Here is a 13,640-nt window from a genome sequence, read left to right as displayed (position 1 = left end):
CCTAAGGATTTTCTTTCTGGGTGATTCTCATGTCCCTAATGTATTTATTTATTTATTTATTTTGGTCACAGAACCCAAGAAGGTATAAGAGGGCTGTTCCTCCCCCCGACCCCCACCCCAAAAACCCAGCCTGATGTTCTGTGTTGGAAACGCTTTCACTGCGCAAGGAAGAGGTGACTGACCCAGAGGAGGGAATGGTGGTGGAGCTGGTGTCGCTTTTTGTCCTACTCTGATCTATTCTGCTGGAGTTTTCCCAGTGAATGTCAACTACTGTGATCATCTACGAAGCTTTATGAAACCAAAACCTAAATATAGCACCAATTAAAAAGAAGAATAAACTTCACTCTGAGACTGTTTGCAGGGACAACTGCAGCCTGTGTCTCTAGGCTGTGATTCAACATTGCTTCTTTATATCAGTGGAAACTTCAGGCCGAAGAGGGAAAAGGTTTTTGCCACTCACAGGTTTGGGGGAAAGCTAACATGGCAATCAGCGCTCTCTGGCTGGAAGTTCAAGTCCACTAATGCAGGTACACGTCTGTGAGTTCTGGTGTAACACAGAAGCAGCAGAAATGAAATCAGAAGGCTGGGGTAGAGATTCCCCTGATTCCTCTCCTGGTTGTCAATGAGTGTCCCTGGGCAAGCAAATTCCTGGGAGGTCAGGTTTCCTCCATTATTAAAAAGGGCCACTAGTTTGGTCCTTTCTAAAGATAGCTATTTTTTTTTTATTTGGTTGGTCACAACACCTTTATTTTATTTATTTTTATGTGGTGCTGAGGATGGAACCCAGGACCTCACATGTGCTAGGCCAGCGCTCTACCACGAGCCACAACCCCAGCCCTAAAGCCTGCTATTTTATGAAATCTTACAAACACTAGGTCCCCCAGGCCTTATGTGTAATTCTATTGCAATATCCCTTCTTTAAAAAAAGAAAAGCTTTTTCTCCCATTCTGTAGGCTCTCTCTTATTGTTTCCTTTGCTGAGAAGAAGCTTTTTAGTTTGAATCCATCCCATTTATTGATTCTTGATTTTACTCCTTGTGCTTTAAGAATTTTGTTAGGGAAGTTGGTTCCTAAGCCGACATGGTGAAGATTTGGGCCTACTTTCCCTCTATTAGGTGCCGGGTCTCTGTTCTAGTGCTTAAGTCTTTGATCCACTTTGAATTGAGTTTTGTGCAGGGTGAGAAGGGTTTAATTCCATTTCGCTATATATGGATTTCCAGTTTTTCTAGTACCATTGTTAAAGAGGCTATCCTTTCACCAATGAATGATTTTGGCACCTTTATCTAGTAGGAGATAACTGTATTTATGTGGGTTAGTCTCTGTGTCTTCTGTTCCGTACCATTGGTCCATGTCTGTTTTGGTGCCAATACCCTTTTTGTTACTATAGTGCTGTGGTATAGTTTAAGGTCTGGTATTGTGATGCCTTCTGCTTCACTCTTCTTGCTAAGGATTGCTTTGGCTATTTTGGGTCTCTTATTTTTCCAAATGAATGTCATGATTGCTTTGAAAGTTCTATGAAGAATGTCGTTGGGATTTAAATAGGAATTGCATTAAATCTGTATAACAGGACTGGGGATATAGCTCAGTGGGTGGAGTGCTTGCCTTGCATGGTTCAGTCCCCAGCACCACACACACACACACACACACACATGCACACACAAAATCTGCATAACACTTTTGGTAGTATGGCCATTTTGACAATATTAATTCTGTCTATCCAAGAGCATGGAAGATCTTTCCATCTTCTAAAGTCCTCTTTAATTTCTTTAGTGCTCTGTAGTTTTAATTGTAGAGGTCTTTCACCTCTTTTGTTAATTTGATTCCCACATATTTTTTTCTTTTTGAGGCTATTGTGAATGGGGTAGTTTTCCTAATTTCTCTTTTCAGTGGATTCATCACTGATATATAGGAATGTGATTTATGGATGTAGATATTATATCCTGCTACTTTGCTGAATTCATTTATCAGTTCTAGAAGTTTTCTGGTGGAGATTTTTGGATCTTCTAAATAATGAATCATGTCATGAACAAATAATGTGAAGAAAGAGCTTACAGAATGGGAGAAAATCTTTACCACATGCACCTCAGAGCATTAATCTCCAGGATATATAAAGACCTCAAAAAATTTAACACCAAAACCCCCCAAATAACCCAGTGAATAAATGAGCTAAGGAAGAAGAATTGATCAACAAATATAGGAAAAAAAATGTTCAACATCTCTAGCAATTAGAGAAATGAAAATTAGAACTATTATAAGGGACTGGGCTGTAATTCAGTGGCAGAGCACTTGCCTAGCATGTGAGAGGCACTGGGTTCGATCCTCAGCACCACATAAAAATAAGTAAAATAAAAGTATCCAACTACAACTAAAAAAATAAATAAAATTTTAAAAATATACTCCATAAAATAATGGAATAAAATAAATAATAAAAAAGAAAAAATGTAAAAGGAGATAAGAACAAAGAAAAATAATAATTATTATTGTGATGTTAGGGATTGAAAGCAGGGATCAAACGCCTAATGCTTGGTGGACAGGAGCCACCCCTTATGTAGCGCCTGCATTAACAGCACACAACACCAAACTGGGCTTTGGGGAGCTGTCAGTTGCTGTCCCCTCCCCTAGTGTCCTCGGCTGCCTTCTGGCTGGTTCCACATGGGATGCAGTCTATTGCTACTGCTATTGGTCCTTCCTGGTCCTCCAGGCTTGAGGTCCAAGCACCTGTCCTCTTGGTTGTCCAAACTGGCTGGTGGCCTCTCCTGCTCTGCTCCCTGGTCCTTCTAGCCCTTCTGCAACCTGCCCACCTGGAGGGTTGAAAACACTGGGCCACTTCCTCCCAGCTGGCCTGGAGGCCCAGGCCCTCAGCACCCTCTTTCAGTCTTTGCCTCTAAGGCTCAAGTGTCACTCCAGACCCAACCTCATTCCAGGCTTCCCTTGGAAATGGTACCCTCTAAGCACTACCTGAAAAGGCATCTTGATGTTTCCTTTTTATTATACATTTTTCAGGAAATGGGGATTGAATCCAGAGGCACTCCACCACTGAGTTATGTCCCCAGGTCCCCCTTCTTTTCTCAGACAGGGCCTCATTTAGGGCAGAGGCTGGCTTTAAACTTTGGATCCTCCTGCTCAGCCTCTAGGTAGCTGGGTTACAGGCACACACCACCATGCCCAGCCATCTCCATGTTTCGTTCCAGGCCCTAGGAATTACTGGTGTGCTGGAAATCTGGGTGTCCATGAAAGGGTGGTGGATCCCCAGTTTGTTGGATTTCCATGGTATAAATACTCTTATCATGGTCAACTTCAAGTTGGGAAGACATACGCCTGCCTGCCAGCCAGTGAGTTTTCACAACTGTGAGGGCGAACTCCAGCAGGGCCCTGTGTCTCCCCAGGGAAGCAGGGGTGGGGGTGGGGTGGGCAGGGCCCTCCAGTGTCTAGGCTCCCTCCCTGCCCTCCCCTTGGGTCTCATCTTCTCCACTGTTAGCTCTTGTAGCAGGATTGCCTCAAAGTCTCTCTCTTCTAATGCTTCACAGTGTCCTAACAGGAAGCATCAGTATGTTCACTGATTAGTCTTTAAAAATATTGCCTCTAATGACTTTTAAAAAGGCATTTTTTGTGACTGTCCCTATAAGCGGATGAAATTGATCCCATGCCCAAAGCTCCTCAGCCCTGTACCCAAGAATATAACCACCATAAAGTCAGGAGATATTTGGTACAGCAAAGTTTTGGGGCTTTCTAAAATGTACTTAGTGGGATGGATTTGGATGAAATCAAACTAAGCTTATTAAGATGTAAAGTACGAGGCAGGAAGACCTGGCGACGCACTATCAGCCTCCAATTGACATTATCAGTCGATAGTACGTCTTTGGTACTGTTTACAACCCAGAGAGACAGGCCTTGTTTTAGATAGCATTGGAATCATTAAAACAAGGACTTAGTGAGCACCCGTTATTTACAGACACAGCAGGAACTGAGGAAATGTGCAGGACTCTAGGACTCAAAGTGGGATCCCAGGACCAGCAGTCTTCTGTAACTCTGCTCTAGTTAAAAAGGTACAATGGGCGTTCTTCTAGGAAGCATCCAAGATTCTGCACTCCTGAAATGGGGCCATGCAAACAAAATGTTTCTCCTATTCTGCTGAATAATGTCACATCTGCACAGGATGCTGCAATTGTGGCAGCCACTTGCAACTGTGAGGAAGGTGAGCCTATGGGTAAAAGTGGCAAAAAAAAAAAAAAAAAAAAAGGAAGAAAATGCAAAGTATGTGGATCTGAAAGACATTATTGAGCCACTAGAATAATTAACTCAGACCTGTCTTATCTAAAAAGCGCTTATGTACATTTTCTCTCCTGCATTAGCCATTTGAACCTGAGATTGGGGAGATTTAAGACAAAGCTGCGTAATCCAGGTTCAACCCCAGGACAGATGCCTGAAGATACCACCCTGTGTAATTAATTAATTAATTTATTTATTTTTGTGGTGCTGGGGATTGAACCGAGGGTCTTGTGCATGCTAGGCAAGCACTCTACCAACTGAGCTATATCCCCAGCCCTGCCCTGTGTAATTTATTAAAAAATAGTTCTGTATATTAAATTACAAGTTTTACCCTTAAAAGGGATAAATCACCAAGCTCTTAACACCTTATACTTTATTCGTTTATTCCTGGCAACTCAGGAGGTGGAGGCTGGAGGATCACAAGTTTGAGGCCAGGCTCAGCAATTTAGTGAGGCTTTAAGCAACTGAGCAAGACCCTGTCTCAAAAATTAAAAATATAACGGGCTGGAGATACAGCTCAGTGGGAAGTACTCCTGAGTTCAATCCACAGTACAAAAAAAAAGAGAAAAGGAAAAAAGAAAAAATTCACAGATTCCTTCTTCCATGAAGCATTTATTAAGTGCATTTTCTATGCCAGTCACTTCTGCTATACTCTGGGATTAAAAAAAAATGTGAAAGCATGAGTATCAATTTATAGCTAACATTTAAATCCTCCCTTATATCACTCTCTCTAAAGTTATTTAAATGTAATTATTTTTAGTTTAAGGCATATTTGAACTTGGATGTGATTTAAAAAAAAAAAAAAAACAATTCCCACTTAGCGCTCTATTAATGTAAACCCGTGAACAAGAGGCAGAGTCTCCAGCTCCATCCATGTTTTGGGGCAGACTTATGGGGAGATGTCTATCAAAAAAAGTAAGGGGGCTGGGGCTGCGGCTGTGGCTGTGGCTCAGTGGTAGAGCGCTTTCCTTGCACATGTGAGGCATTGGGTTCAATCCTCAGCGAAACAAAAGAAGGAAGGGAGGAAGGGAGGAAGGGAGGAAGGAAGGAAGGAAGGAAGGAAGGAAGGAAGGAAGGAAGGAAGGAAGGAAGGAAGGAAGGAATTGTGTTCATCTACAACTTAAAAGAAAAGAAATGCTCTGTCTACCTCTGACACTTAAAAAAAAAAAAAAAGTAAGGAAATAGGGACCCCTGAAAACCTATTCCCGTCCTGTGCAGGTGACCCAGAGGGGGATGCAGGGCAAAACTGAGCAGGCAAGGGGAGGAGAGGGTGCTCAACCGTCAGCTGAGGGGAGCTCCAGTCTCCTGCTGAAAGGATGGCCGTTGTGAGAAAGAGCAAGCAGGGGGCGCAGAGAGACTGAGTCAACACGAGCAGTTCCTAAAATTAGCGGAGCAGCATGGCAGGCTTTCCTGTCCAAATGGATTTAAAGCTGGCAGGTAGCGTGGGCTCTGCGGGGGCTGGGAATGAATGAAAGCTGGAGCCGTGCGGACCAGGAGCCCAACGCTGCGGTTCTGCAGCCCACTGGCCGGCTTGGCTGCCTGCACAGCGGCTGCATCCTGGAGAGGAGAATGGGCGAGAGACAGAATTACCCAAACCACTCTAAAGCCACTTCTCTGAGTTTTAATGCAGTGAAAAGGGCCTTTTTTTTTTTTTAAACATTAAGATATAACTCTATTTTTTTTAAAGGTCTGGTTTTGAAAAAATTTAGCACATATTCTGCTGAATATAACACTTTCTCAAAGGTGCCTGGCGGTGCCTGGCAGCAATCGGAGTGCCACAGTCAGATTGGAAGCGGGAGCTCACTTGTTTCCCACCACCTGTGCCCTGCACAACATGTTTTTCAAGGACGGGAGGGAAAGTAATGTCGGTGTGAATTAATAGTTAAAAAATTACTCTCCATAAAGACACCAAAAGCCTGAGTGTGTCTCATTTGAGTATAAGTCACCGAGGGATCTCGTATGAGAGGCCTGAGAACTTTGTGGAAGGAATCTTGGTGAGTGTTGCTTAAACTTGGACCATTCACTGTCTTCTGGTGGTCATTATTGTCGTGCCTTCTCACCAGTTTTCTCTTGACAGTCTCTTCCCTTCCCAAACCATCTTTTATCCAAAATTAATCCTCTGAAAGAACGTAGCTGGTCAGGACATGCCATCTGCTCAAAGAATATTCAACTACTCTAATGAAACACAGCGCTCCAAGGTAGAAGTTTTAGCTCAGTATTCAAGGTCTTCTGAGGCTTGGCCCCTTTCTACCATTCCGTGGTCCCCAGGTCGGAGGTCAGGTTCTGTCCCTGCAGGGAGGGTGCTGGCAACCCCATATGCCCATGACTGGGTGGACTGGACTCAAGTCTGGAGTGGAGTGTTATTGCAGACTGTGGCCATGCACTGGCTCCCCAGGCCCCTGGGCAACTTTTCAACCCCTCGGGTTCCTGAATCCATTTCCTAAGTGGTTCCAAGCGCGAGCAGCTAAAATAGAATTCATGTGGCAAGCCCTCACCAGTAACATTCAGGTCATTGTCATCCCCAGGAGGCCATTCTCTGAGATCTGCCCCTGACACCATGTTTTGAGGTCAGAGAGAAGGAAGAGAAGAACTGGGGCAATCTGGACTCCCGGAGAGAGGGAGGGTACTTCAAAAGCCCAAGGTGGGCAGATAAGCCTCAGCTTCCACAAACCTGGGCCTCACGCTGCTCTGACTTGATAAATATAATTGCCAGCATTGATACACAGTGTTTCTTATTTTAAGATACAACAGTGGGTCAGCAATATGTAAATCAGTTGAGCTTATGTAACCCTGGCCAGGTAGCAAGGTCTCCGGGCCAGGAATGGGTGTTACTTTGCTACGGACATGCTGTCCAGGTCTCCAGGGCTCTGCCTGGGCTGCTCTCCCACCTCCCGGGATAAAGAGGATGGCTCTGGATTTGAGCAGAAGGGCTGTTGAGGTAAAGGTCCAGTCTCCTCTCCATTCCCGTGAATTCTGCCTGCTTGCCCTTTCCCATGATCCACCTTCCTAGTCAGAGGCATCTGTCAAACAGAGGGGAAGGTATCAAGTCCCTTGTTCCTCTAGCAATGACTGACGATGCTGAGCAGGTCACAGGCTTAAGTGCCAGGCTCTGGAGTCAGGTGTAACATGGGCAGGGCCCTTTGCCTCCCATGGGAACTTGAGCTAGTAATAAGCTAGTCTCAGGTATTTAATCTATAAAATAGACATGGCAGCTGGGCGTGATGGCACACGCCTGTAATCCCAGCAGCTTGGGTGGCTGAGACAGGAGGATCACAAGTTCAAAGCCAGCCTCAGCAATGCAACAGCGAGGTGCTAAGCAACTCGGTGAGACCCTGTCTCTAAATAAAATACAAAATAGGGCTGGGGATGTTGCTCAGTGGTTAAGTGCCCCTGAGTTCAATTCCTGGAACCAAAAAAGAAAAAGGACTTGGCAACTGTACTTAACTCATATGACTATTATGAAGATTACAAGAGATGATAAGTACTATCTTGCACACTAAGGACTTTAGAATCTAATTTAAAGGCAGTGGGGACATTAAGAATATTTTTGAGGAAGTGCAGAACTATGTTCCTGGAAGACCCTTCCAACAATGGCTGCCGGAAGGCGTTTGGAGAAGAGTCTGGGAAAGAATCCTGTGAACCTCAAGCATTCATCTAGCTGCTAGTTCTGTATAGCCCCCATTGCCAAACTGTCTTCATGGAATAATGGATCTGTCCAGTGAATACAAGGTGGCCAAGTGGGAGCCACAGGTGGGGGAGTTCCTTCTACAGCTTTCTCTTCCATCAAAGATCTCTAGGGTCTCTTTCTTTTCAAAAAAGCGTACTTTCGGATGATGATTTAATATTCCCAGGTTTAACATACTGGTGTCCATGTATTATAGTACAGAGATTTGAGACATATGGGGAAGATTTTAATGGGAGGAATTAAGACAAGTCCTTGCTCTAATCAATACTGTCTAGATATCATGAGTAGCCTACTGTAACAGGCAGAATAATATCCCCCAAAGCATCATCCCCCTAATCCTAGACACAGTGACTATGTTGCCTTACATGGCAAAGAGACTTGGCAAGTGTGATTAGACTCAGGACCTTGTGATGGGTGACATCCTGAATACGTGGGGGGTCCGATCTAGTTACATGGATCCTTACAGTTGGAGACTTCCTAGCCCCAGTCAGCGGGAGATCAGACCATAGAGGAATGGCAAAAGAGCGCAACACTGCCGGCTTTGAAGACAGAGGAGGAGCCATGATCAAGGAACTAGGTGGCTTCCAAAAGCAGCAAAGAGCAAGAAAATGGAGGTTCCAGGAAAGACAGAAAAGAAGGTGGCCCAGCAACACCCTGCCTCTATGCCAGGGAGACCCACGTGGACTTCCGACCTCCAGAATGGTAAAACAGTAGATGTACTGTTTGGACTCTAAGTCTGCTGCCGTTTGTTATGGCAGCTGTAGAAAACAAATACACTCACTGTGGGCCAGCTGGGTGCTAGGCCCAGGGAAGCTACAGGACAAAACAGGGCCGGTATCAGGAGGGTTCATCCGGGAATGGAGGCAAGCAAGTCAAGCAGCAGCAGGTGTGTCCAAAAGGGTGGGAACACTGGGTGTGGGGAATCTGCCTGGGGATCAGAGAGACCTCACAGAGCAGGTGACATGGGAAGGGTCATTGAGCACGAGAAGCACTACGTCAGGTGGATAAAGTGGGATGGGGAGGGACATCTGGGCAGAGGGGACAGCATAGCAAAGTCACAGAGTATGAGGAGTGTGGCATGTTGAGGATTATGAGGAGCGCAGTGTGGCTGAGGGAGAAGCAGGAGAATCCTCGAATGCCCGTGTAATAACTTAGAACTGAGCCACCTGCGAGGTTTCTTCAGAAAGAGCCCCTACAGGGATCCAGACTGTGATCAGCAGAAATCCCTGCGGTGTCTCTGCTTCCTTACAACCTCACACCTTAATGATGAACACAAAGCTGGGGCAATGGCACACCATTGTAATCCCAGCTGCTTGGGAGGCTGAGGCAGGAGGATTGCAAGTTCAAAAAAAGCCTCAGAAACTCAGTGAGGCCCTAAGCAACTTAGCAGGAGCGTGTCTCAAAATAAAAAATTAAGATGGCTGGGGATGTGGCTCCATAGATAAGTGTCCTTGGGTTCGATCTCTGGTACCAAAAGGGGGGAAAAATGGACATGAACTTGTGTATTCCATTCTACAATAAATTCCTGATAGTTTCACAATAAAAATAGTGATTAAAATTATTTGCTCAACTTTTCTCCAAGAAAAATCAAATTGCTTCAAATAAAATGGATGTCCGGAGGGAGTAACTATCACTTGAAGATCATGTTTTTTTTCTACCTCCTGGCTCGCCTGAGGATGCCCTGGGGGTACATGTTCTCTAATTGAGGAAGCTTCATAAGTGCAGCAGAGGATCTAAAAGTGTTTTTTTGTTTTGTTTTGTTTTAACTTAACAAACATTTATTGACAGTCTACAGGGGTTGTCACTCCGGGCACAGAGGTGAACAGCACACCTTGCCCCTAGGTTCAGAGTCCACTGGGTGTGGGGTGACCATCAGGAACGATTGCAGTAAATTCTAGCATGTGTTAAAATGTAGGTGTGGAAAAATGTGCCATTGGATCCTGTCTTAGTTTCCTGTGGCTGTCATGGTGTTTAACACAACCCAGGTGACTTCAAACAACAGAACCCGTTTCCTCACAGCTGGGGCCAGAAGGCTGAAGCCTTTCTCCCTCTGGAAGCTCGAGACGAGGAGAATCCTTCTTGCCTCTTTCTGCCTTTGGTGGCTCCAAGTGTTCCTGGGCTTCCTTGGCCTGTGGCCACATCCCTCCAGCTTCTGCTTCCATCTTTACACGCCCTCCTCTGTGCACAAGGGTGCTTGTCACTGCACAAGGGCCCACCCAGGTAATCCAAGATGATGTTTAAAGAACATGGTGACGGTGTCAGATGTGGATTTGGAATGATGATTTTTGTTGGGGTGTAGAGAAGGGGTGGGAGAGGAAGTTCAGGGTTAACAATAATTCCTGATTCCTGAAACCGGGCAGGAGTGGGGACCAGTTAGATTCTTTTCACCTGCAGATGACGGCACAGCCAGCAGCTCTCTAGGCCTGGGGGCGGGCGGCCCCTCATCTGCACCCAGCCCAGGCCTTTGGAGCAGATTTTGCTGTTCTAAACTCTTTCTCTGCTCTCCTGTATCCCTAGCAGTCCAGAGAGGCTTGTTAGCACACATTTCTATGGTACCTCTTTCCCGAGGGCCCTGGTTTGAGCACTTTAGAAACGTGACATTCCTACAGAGACCTCAGGATTACTCAGCATTCACAGGCTGCTCCACGCTCACAGGCGTGTGTCTTCCTCTGCCCGAATTTAACCTCTCTGGGCTTCAATTTCCCAACTTGGCTAGAGAACAACATTTGAAGTCTTACTGTGGTCTTACTGTGGTCTCATGGACCACAGGGCCCTTGGTTACAGAAACCAAGGGGATCCACAGGAAGCTCCTGAGGATCCTGCTGGAGTCCAGTCTGCAAATGGTCTTCTAGCACATGAAGTCCTGGCCCTTCCTCAAGCCTCTGATCCTCGGTTTCCTCATCTATGAAATAGGGATGTTATTAGTACTTACATCATAAACCGAAGGGGAGAATACAATGCCTGGAAGGCAGGGAACCACAGAGGGGGACGAGGCCAACGGGAGTCAGTTGACGCCATGATTAGAGTTTGACATTATTTCAACAACAGATTATGAAATAGCTGGCTTTGCTTCAAAGATTGAGTTTGAGGGGCCAGAGGATCTGGGGCTTGCTCCTTAGGAGGCACCTACACCTCAGGGGGGACAGCCTTGGGAACATACTTAGCCTGGGGAAGGCCAGTACCTGGATGTCTTTGCTGCACTTTCTCAGCTCTGCTGCCCTCCGCCCACCCAGAGGGCCTAGAAACAGTGCCCAAGGCAGCAAGCAGGGTCCAGGCAGCTGTGTTGTAGCACTGACAGCCTGGGGAGACACCAGCAGCACCCAGCCAGGAAGGACAAGGAAAATTAGAGAGGACACACTCACTCATACGCACTCTTCATATTCGTTCACACAGACGTCTGCACACATCTACTCACACTCCCCTTTCTCACATTCTTCCACACCCTCGGGTACCCACACACTCACACATGCACAATGGCCCAACGAGTGACAGAGTCTGAGAGATCCTAACACAGAGGCAGAAGTACCAAGAAATGGAGATGGATGGGGAGATGAAGAAGTGAGAACACATGACTGACAGGCCAGCACCTTCAGAAGAGAACTGCAATGGAATCAAGAGAGGGTCCCAGATGCAGCCATCAAAGGGGACCAAGGTGACAGCAGCCCAGCTGACCACGTGTGGGACAGAATGGCCAGGGCTGCCCAGCTACCCAGCTGTGAGATGGAGTTATCTGTGCAAATTCACCAGGGACTGTGCTCTTCTTGTCTTCCTGAGACAGGTTTTCCTCACTCTGCCCAGGCTGAGCTGCAGCTCCTGGACTCGAGTGACCTCCCTACCTCAGCATCCTGAATCAGTTGGAACTCCAGGTACATGCCACCGTGTCCAGCTTGTCAACAGTTTTGGTTCCCATTAATCCTTCCTGATAATGACCCTATCTAGGGTTTAGTGCTATGACTTTGCAATACAAGGACACTGAGGTTTGGGAGCCTGAGTAAATAAATATCCAAGGTCTCTAGCTAGCAAGAAAACCAGTGCGTGAGGCCAAGCACTCTGATTCCCGAGTTCCAGTTCTTTCTACTAGACCACATACCTCCCTCCTCCAGATACCAGATCCAAACCTTTGAGCCAGTGGGCCCCCACATGGAGCACTCCAGTGTCAGGTGCCATGTCCTCCCAGGCTACCTCTCTACTCCACCCTGGGAACATCTTGCCTGTATTGGCTCTGGGACCTCTCATTTCCTTCCCAGGCACTAACCACCCAGCCTCCCCTGTACAAACCTCAAAGAACTAGGGAGTGACCACCCAACAAACCCATAACCAACAGAGGTGGGCAGCAGGTGAAAAATATGCCCCTCTCCTAGCCCTCTAGTGGAAGTTCTGAGGTGCCTTAGGCATGGCCCCTCAGATGGAGCCCCTCTGCCCCCTCAGCAGAGAGCAGCTCTGTCACAAACCCTAGCATCTGCCTCTTTCCCTTAAGTTTTATACTTGCCAGGCCCTCACTCCCCTAAGTAAACCACCTCACAGGACCTGACCTCAGGCTCTGCTTTCAGGCCCCAAACAGGGCCCTCCTGGTGCTCAGCACCAGGGGAACTAATGATCTTCTCTCCTCCCACTTCTCTTTCCCCCAGGACACCAGAGTTCTGCTCTGGTCTATTGTTTGCTGGATTCTGGAGCCACTCCTTCCCAAGGGGCCAAACCACTCTTGTTTATCCATTAACACTTAATTCTTAGCAATCATCTCTAGTCTTCAACTAGACAAACAAAAAGGTGCCTTCAGCAAAGTCACATCCCACCCTGGCAGATGCAGGAATAGGGTGAGGGTGGGGACGCTCTCCCAGCTTCTGCCCGAGTCCATGATTCTGGTTTTCCTTTATGATATGCATGAGAGGAGCAAGTCACCCATGCAGCCATTCAGGGACAGGTTGCTTCTCTGTGTGTGTTTTAAAGATAGATTTACTGTATCTTTTGATCACAAAAGCAAGGCATGCCAAGTGTCCAGATTATAACCACACACAATGTATAGCTTGGAAGCTGAAACCACCAGTCCCACAATCCCACTTTTTTCATCTCAAGGTGGGGTTATATTTCCCCCCTTTGGCAGCGCTGGGGACTGAACCCAGGGCCTTGTGCGTGCCACTTGCCAGGTAAGTGCCGTACCACTGAGCCACGTTTCCAGCTCTGAGAGTGGTTATTTTTAATTATCCTTGGACCAGGACATTTTCAGCATCAGGGAGAGACTAGTTGGTTCCCTCAGTGGCAGCCAGTGCCCTTATAAAGTACCATTTCTTCTTAGGGAGATGATCCGTTTATTCAGAGATGATGTTTGAGTATGTACTAGGCACCAGAGGTGGAGGAGGCTGCTATGAACCAACCAGATAAGACTCTCTGAGTTCTTCATGGGAAGGACCTTGAGCAGCTCTCCAGCTTTGCAATATTTACCCACATGCCTCTGGCTCCCAGGGAGACATAGGAAGGGGCTATAGCTGTCCCACTGTAAGCCTCCCCCAAAGGAGAAGGGCCATGCCCATGACTCAGAATGCAGAGCAGTGATAGGAATGTTTTGTGGGACGTTCCTGTTGCTGGGCCTTGGTGAGGAGGCTTTAGCCACCTGGAAGGCCCCACTTTCAGGCCCAATCAGATCCTTCCCTCCCATCCTGAGAGGCCTTGTCTCAGGCCTGTTGGCCAGA

The sequence above is a fragment of the Marmota flaviventris genome, chromosome 14 (assembly GCF_047511675.1).
Source record: "Marmota flaviventris isolate mMarFla1 chromosome 14, mMarFla1.hap1, whole genome shotgun sequence".
Lineage (NCBI taxonomy): Eukaryota > Metazoa > Chordata > Mammalia > Rodentia > Sciuridae > Marmota > Marmota flaviventris.
This window is presented reverse-complemented; position numbering follows the sequence as displayed.